This window comes from Pinus tabuliformis, chromosome 4_2 (genome assembly GCF_031772625.1).
Source record: "Pinus tabuliformis cultivar Carrire ecotype Pingquan chromosome 4_2, CPIR1, whole genome shotgun sequence".
Lineage (NCBI taxonomy): Eukaryota > Viridiplantae > Streptophyta > Pinopsida > Pinales > Pinaceae > Pinus > Pinus tabuliformis.
In genome coordinates this window covers 956653751-956659665 of record NC_142304.1, presented here as the reverse complement: position 1 = coordinate 956659665, position 5915 = coordinate 956653751, and the positions used below count along the sequence as shown (strand labels likewise).

Below are 5915 nucleotides of genomic sequence, written 5' to 3'. Positions count from 1 at the left end.
AATTTTGAAGAAAAAAACCACAATGATAAACTCATTATTTTACTTCAATTATTAATTTGATACTTTATTTTATAAAATTTTACATATTTACAGGATAAGACAATATATTTTCGACACTTGACTGAGCTGAAGGATACCTCCAGCTCTGTACATCTCACTTTCCTGGTTTCGTTTTACAGTGTTCGAATTCAAAACGCTTACATTCGTCTCTAATCAGCCTCCAACCCTGCCTCAAAAAACGCTCTGTTCAAACTAATGCAGGGACATGGTAGAGGAGAGAACAGGAATCCAAGCTATGCAACTCCACCAAACGTCTCGTTTTTTATTAATTAAAACGCATAGTTTAATTGTAATTGATTAACAAATTGCACACTGTAATCACATTCTCAAAATATGAGTTACAATATCAGAACAAGATTTGTTTGATTATCTTTGCAAGCCCGGTGGCTAATAGTTTTTATTTTATAAATTATAGAACAAAATGTCTTCTGCTCTTGTTTTATGTGTTACTTTACATGAAGCATAAGCATAGTGCTACTGCTACTGCTATCACGGTGCATCGCACAGTACTTTGCAATGTTATGTATCGGTTACTGTTTCCACTGTGCATCCCACCTTACATTGCATCCTAGAATGCTCAGCTTTGGATGAAAATTATCTACACAAATGTGACTATATTTTTACTAATTTCAGTTTAAAATAAAAACCACGTTATAAAATTGTTACTAATCTTTGTGTCTGCTATATTTATTTACTATTTTTACCATAATATACTGAAAAACAAGTTTTACTATTTATACCATAATATATTTAATAAAACCTTATTAATTATAATTTGATAATAGTTATATCATATTTTTATTATTCATTAATAATTTTCTTTTAATACATTTCATAATAAATTTCTCTTTATAATTTATGTTATAATTTTGGCTATATTTAGTTATGGCTAATCTTATTTTTATTCTTATTTGGCCATACAGTATATGCCTCACTTTTGAGTTGGTCAGTAGCTTTTAATTTTTATTTATTCAAAATTATGTTTAAATATTTTATTAATTTTATGTATTAAGATTAAAGTATAAATTATTGAGTAAAAACGTTTATTCTATAACTCAGTGTGATGTCTAACTCTGTCTGTTTATTATCAAAGTTAGAAATTTGACTTTTATTTACCAAAATAAAATAAAATACAAAAACTTAAAAATCTAAAAAAAATCTATACAAAATATTTAAATAATTACTCCCCGTAAAAAAATTTACACTTAAAAAAAATTAAATCACTCTATTCTCATATTAAATCAGTATTAACAGATCCATACCTGTTTTAAAAATTATTAATAAATATAAATTTAATTATTTAGATCATATGTTCAAAAATAAAATTATGCATATCTACAGGGATGGAATTTGACGGGCATTTTGCCCGTCATAAGGCTTTTTGAACGTATTTGACGGCTGGAATTTGTCCATGCCCGTTTTGAGTGAAGTGCCCTGAAGAATTAAAAACGTATTTTTGACGTTTGGAAATTTTCCCAAAACGTTCTTACGCCCGGCCCAAGGTTAGAATTTTTCGCTATTATTGGCTATTCGAATGATGTCGGCGGGTAATTGCACATGCAGAGCGTCAGAAACTTTTAAAAATAAAATAAAATAACGTTTATAATGATTGCTGCATGAGGCAAGTAGCTCATTGAATTGTGAATCTTGTCCAAATGTTGGAATCTTTCCCTGGACGATTTCGGGGATCTTGCATGCAATTTCCAAGTTCCAACCGTAGCAAACCCAACGCATTGCGCATTGCCCATTCTTGTTTTCTTTGTACAATCGAGTTCATGATTCACACACTCTCTCAAGGCATTGTCCATTCAAACTTACGCCTGTCCCACAGGCTCCAGCTCAAGATTGGCTCCAAGGCCCATTCAAACTTACGCCCGTCGCCCAGCTCAAGATTGGCTCCAAGGAAACTGGGAGGAAATTACAAATTGGTGCTTCAGGTTAGTGATTGATTTTTTATTCTTCAAACACTGTAGGTCTGATTGCTGCTACGTTTTAATTTTTGATTTAATAAGTAATTTAGTTTTTTATTTCACAAGAGATTTGTATGTGTAACTGCTCACAACTCTTAACAACACTCTTATCAGTAAGATAGGTATGTAAATATGGAAAGGCATCAGAAAATTTATTAGAACAAATGAGTGTTGATATGGATAGTTTGAAAAATACCTATTCAATTAGATGGAATATGCAACATCGCACGATACAGGCTTACTAATGGAATATGTAATGTAGCCCTGTACATCCATATACTGTGATGGAAAATGTTAGATGAGCTTTCAAGTACATATAAACCAAACTATATCCAAACCTGATACCATTCCACCTATTAATATTTGTTTTTTAATCTAACATTGTAATTGATGTTGGCCTAGAGCCTAGATTCAAAGACCTATTGGGAGGAAAACAGAACTTTTGAACAGCAACAAAAACTACTTTTTCGATTAGTAAATAGACGCAAACATTGGATTTCCTGAACAAGAGAGTGGAGTAATTCCCAGAGCGAACACAATGGGAAATATAGAGAGCTTGTTCAGAAAAAAATTCGTTTCCACAACCATGATGAACACCGTGATCAAGATCTGACCCGTTGATGCGACGCAGGGCTCGTGCGGAGTCTGGCGTGAAAAGAAGCGAGGGATGCTTTGCCAAGAACAACTTGCCCACAAGACTGTAATGGGTATCCACAACAGTATGCGGGCAAGTCATTCTTGGCTGAGTAACACACTCTGCTTCTACATGCAAGACGCTACACAAATTTCTTCACAATTAGCGTAATTACTGGATAAGGGAATGGAGTCTAGACCGACGGAAGAAGGTAATTTATACAGTTAATAAGAACAAATCGGCCAAACGGAATGGACAAATCGAATCACTTGAAATCTAAAGTTTCTGCAAAAAAAAATATATTCGATGCGCCGAGTATGCTCCACAGGTTGACGAGCATAAATTTTGCACGTCTCAACTAGTCTATGTATCTCGACTTTCATAGCGGCTCACCGAACTCGGAGTTATGGCATAATACATTGCAATAACTTGAGATTTAAGTGAATGATTTCAGTAGTCGGAAAAACTCGGATCAGCGTTCAAATTCCAATCCTGTCATCGTTCAGTGCGCACTCAGCAAACGATGAGATATATGTTGAAATCCTCATATCATATTCAACATATAACAACTTCCTTAATTTGATATGAGATTCAACATATAACAACTTCCTTAATTTGATATGAGGAAAGAGATGAGATATGAGGATTTCAACATATAACAACTTCCTTAATTTGATATGCCTTTGTTTTTACTTCTTCTTCAAATAAATATTAATATAGATATGAGGATTTCAATATATAGCAACTTCCTTAATTTGATTACCCTTGTCTTTACTTTAAATGAGCAAATTTCAAATGTTCAACACTTTTTATTGAAACCTCCCTATTGAGTTTTTTCAAATTTTGGATATGAAAACTTTCAACATAATTATTTATTGAATGGTAATTTTTTAATCAAAACTTTATTAGTGAAGGGTTAATTTATTACGAGAACATCACTTTTGAAGGGCAAAATTTTTAATATAACGTTTCTTGACGGGAAGCATAAGGACCCAAAACGTCAAAAAAAAATTGTATGACGGGTAAAGAGAAATCCAAATTCCAACCCTGCATATCTATTATATATAGAGTCTTCTTATGGGGTGATGTGGGAGGAAGGCATTGTCGCTATCTAGCAAGTAATAGACAAGTAATGAATAGGAAGAATGTGTCATGCTGCCCCTCCCTTGGATGAGTTATAGACCATATCTGTGATGGATTTAGGCATGTGAAATCACAACTTTTGCAATCACCTCTATCTGAATAACGGACGCGAAACTTCTACCCAATTGCAGCCGATAGTTGTTCTGCTTCACCTCAGGAAATCTTAACGGAAAACCAAATCTGGAATCTGTCAAATTTGATCCCCACGATGTTGTCTCTTTCACTTGCTATGCAGCAACAAACTTGCGCTTTCCCAAAGATCCTAACAAACCACGATGTATAGCCGACCATCATTTTGGCCTCGGCCTTTCCCAACTGTTCGAGCCTCCTTCAACGCCACTCTGTGCTAATCCAGCTGTTGAAATGGGCAGTATCGTTTCTGGGTTCTATTAAGTCTTTGAGTACACTATTGTTCCAGGTCTTCAGAAAACTTGAGACCGGTATTACAAAACCGTCTGATTATTTGGTACTGGGTATGCCCGGCTAGACTGCATGGTCTGCTTTCATAATCGTCGGGGAACTTAATCACCGAGATAAGTATTCGTCCCGGCAGTAGTGGGCTCAGTGGGAATGCTGATTGGGCAGCTCACCAAAATCGAGGGCTTCCGCGTTGTTGGCAGCGCAGGTAGCAACCAGAAGGTGAAGCTTCTGAAGGAAGAATTTGGTTTTGATGATTCTTTAAGTTACCATTCTGAGACCGATTTGAAGCAACGTTGACCAGGCACTTCCCCAGAGATACCAAATTTGGTATGTCTATCCCTTTCTTGAGGAATTACAGAGGAGATACCAAATTTGGTATCTCTACTATCTTTTTTTTAGGAATCACAGTAACTTTGTAGAATCTATAATTTCTAGTTTGGAAATCCTAGTTACTATTTTTTTTTAGGAATCACAGTAACTTTGTAGAATCTATAATTTCTAGTTTGGAAATCCTAGTTACTAGTTTAAAAAGTTTACTAACACGTAAATATCAGCGTAATTTGGTATCTCTACTATCTTTTTTTGAGGAATCACAGTAACTTTGTAGAATCTATAATTTCTAGTTTGGAAATCATAGTTGCTAGTTTAAAAAGTTTACTAACACGTAAATATCGGCGTAATGGCAAACTTCTTCAACTTTAGGTTTACGTTTAGGTTTTGGTGTGATGACAAACTTGTTCAACTTAACCATATAGATTGACCCAGGTTGGAACCTGTTCTGAGCCATGTCATTTTGAAACCTCGGATTCCAATCTTTGGATTGATTTATTGGTATAGTCATAACTGGAAACAACGTTTGAGAGTGATAAGCCCGCTCAACTTGTGGGAAAATGTGCACAGACATAAGGCTTCCTGTGTGGGTAATACCTTCGTCACGAGGGAAAGTTGATCAAGGAATGGAAAATCAAATACAAGAAAGATGTTAAGGAGTTGGACAGCTTTTTGAAAGTTGTCAACTCCATGTGTACTAAGTAGTCGTAGCCTATTTGCTATATTTGCTATATGTTTTGGATTTTCGGTTTTATTTAATTGGTTCTCAGCTAGGCAAGAATTTATTAGAAATAGCAAGATGGAAATTTTCTACAATTAGAATGTTATTGAAAGTTGTCAATTAGTTTATTTTCTATAATTAGAATGTTATTGAAAGTTGTCATATATGTTTTGGATTTTTGGTTTATTTTTTGATTTAATTAGTTTAAAATAAGGCAGAAATTTAATTAATTTAGAAATAACAAGTTGAAGTTACCCTCAAAATATTCTAGACGTTTTTCATAATAATTTTTAATAATGTTAAATTTCATAATAATTTTTTTATAATATTGAATCTATAAATTATAAACAAAATCAATTTTAAATAATAAATATCTTTTTAAAAAAAATAAAATAAAAATACCCCTATTTAAACAAACAAACTAACTAACTTATAATCTTTAAATTGATACCCTCAACAATGGTGGCGGCCTTGCGTCTTTACTGTTGGATCTGCGGGCACCTCGACACTAACCAAAGGCGGCTCACCCACGCCTTAAAGTACCTCGTTTTTTTTTTTCTTTTAATGTATATGTATCACTTATAGTAATGGTTAAGTTATTCCACAATATTTTGACGACATTTTTCCGTGTCTAACA

General features: G+C 33.8%; 1 pseudogene; it reads left to right on the top strand.

Moving 5' to 3' along the window:
• The first annotated feature begins 2850 nt into the window (after positions 1–2850).
• Positions 2851–5262, top strand: LOC149172820 ((+)-pulegone reductase-like; annotated as a pseudogene).
• The last annotated feature ends 653 nt before the right edge of the window (positions 5263–5915 follow it).